Source organism: Haliotis cracherodii, unplaced genomic scaffold (assembly GCF_022045235.1).
Source record: "Haliotis cracherodii isolate W230 unplaced genomic scaffold, xgHalCrac1.p SCAF_1, whole genome shotgun sequence".
Taxonomy (NCBI): Eukaryota; Metazoa; Mollusca; class Gastropoda; order Lepetellida; family Haliotidae; genus Haliotis; species Haliotis cracherodii.
Window position 1 is genome coordinate 1,710,377 of NW_027266264.1, and position 2,516 is coordinate 1,712,892.

Consider the following 2,516-nt stretch of genomic DNA (forward strand, 5'->3'; position numbering starts at 1 on the left):
CAGAGGTCTACAAGCACAGATATGGCTACTGATCCCGCTTGGCTAGGCCTAGTGCCCTCGCAAAATTGTTTCGAAATTAAAACCTCGTTCTGGAGTTTGACCTTGGGGTCATGCATAAATGTTAAAAGAGGTCTATGTCTCGTACAAGAAGTGACTGAATACGTGTGACACATTCGGTGCCACATATAACCGCTACCAGGCATCATAGACTGGACATGCGTAGAATTGCGATAAATAACTCCAACAAGGACAAGAAAACATTGATGCAGAGCATCAAAGTTCCCCGCCATATGTGATGCCTCACAAACGCATAATTATGGATGCCTCACAAACGCATAATTATGATGTTACTGAAAGGCATGAAGGAGCATAATTATATTAACCACAAATAACACAACGCTGTTGTTGAAAAAAATATTATTCATTTTGAGTATTGGGCAATACAGTTGATACATGTGCATAGGGTAGGTCTATTTAAAAATAGTTTCTTGTTTAACGCCGCACTCAACAGTATTCAAGCCATATAACGGCGTGAGTCTGGACCAGATAATCCAGTGAGTGACACCAGAGACCATATAATAGATATATTATATGGTCTCTGTTGACACCAAGAGCGTCGAACTACGCAATTGGAATACGATGTTATGCATCGACCAAATCGGCGAGCCTGACTACCCAGTCCTGTTCGTCGCCTCTTACGGCAAGCATCCATGGGGTTATTTAAAAAGTAGATCGAAGGAAATTTCTGGCACAAATGTAAACATTTTGAAATAGTATCCAAACTGCCAACAACATTGGCAGATGCACATACTCAAATAATAGATCACATCCTTTTTACCTTTGGCATTTGGTTATAAAAATGAAAATGAAAATACTAAGGGCTCCATATGGCAAAAACGTCACACTAGATAAGGTCTTTTTGTCACAACCACAGATGCACATACTCAAAATATTATCACGTAGTTGGAGAACATTTCAATACCTGGACTAATCAATAACGCAGATTCCTCCTCTCTTGTTTTACGTATTTTGGTCAGTTTCTTTTTTGTATTTCTTTCTTTCAAAGAATAGTAATTGTGATCATGATGAGTTGAGTTACTTCGTCTTTTTCTATGTACTGTTTTTATCCAGTGTCAGTAACTGTTGTGGAATGTGGTTTACTTGTAATAATTACTGGTTTGAGTTCATATGATGATAATTGATTGGTTTGTCGTTTAACGCCGCACTCAGCAATATTCCAGCTACATGACGGCGTTCTGTAAATAATCGAGTCTGGACCAGACAATCCAGTGATTAATATCATGAGCATCGATCCACGCAATTGGGATCGATGCCATGCATCAACCAAAGCCTGACCACCGGATCCCGTTAGTCGCCTCTTACGACAAGCATAGTCGCCTGATATACTGTTAAGATGTAACATAACAATTCATCAATACTACTAAACAGAAGTAAATCTGCTTGTCCATTCGGATGAGTCGGACCCAAACCATTCCGCTGATGAGAGTCAAATAATGCATACGAATCAAAATCCGTAAAAATTGCAATAGAGACATCATTAAAAGTTACCAAAAGTGACTGGGATATCAATATTCCTTGTTGAAATGATTCTATGAAATTTGTTTTCCCTGCTTCAATATTTGGAGCACCTGTGACGGGGCCATAAAACTGATTATGACCTAAATACCCCTCATAGCCTTCGGTGTTAACAATGTGACTGTAGACAGTTGTGCCTTCATCCAACCGATTATCGAGGTCAGTGGAACACGGTACAGACGCAAATAGATTTGAGCCATGGGACACAAAATATATGATAGCGACCAGTGTTACGGCTGTACATTGAATTCCATTAAACGGTTGAAAAATACTACAGCCTTGATGCAAATTCGCCGACACACTTCTCCGATTTTGCTTTGACTTTGCTACCAAACGTTTCACATGTGGCTATGTGCGGTGCAATTATTAGAAAAAAACACAGGAGGCTGGGTTAATTCAAAATACGGAATATAACTATTCCAAATATTTCCAGTGAACATGAGCATCCAAGCAATCAAAAGTGTGGTATGTAGAATGTGGAATTCAGACATATTACATTTAAATTGAAATGTCGTCGTCGTTCATGAATAAGCATATTCAGAACATATTTTATATTATGCTGTTATTTACGATCTCCGGAGTACAGTTCTTCTTTTGTATGCACCGTGAAAATCAGAAAATTAGTCCTTGAGGAAATAAGGACATCGGATTACACATGAATGGTTTAATAATGTCAGCTAATGACCAGAAACGGTCAGATGCATCAATTAACTACATAAAGACGATTTTGAAGTATCTCTTATTGCTGGAAAAGAATAACATCAACATTCCACGCACACGATTTGTATGTTTTGTTTCCGTAAATGCGTGGCTTGAAATTTCAAATAAACCAACATGTCGACACACATGCTACAAATTTAACGTTTCCCGTATACTTCCCCGCCTTCAGGGCGGGGAAGAATAAACTGTCAACATGAATG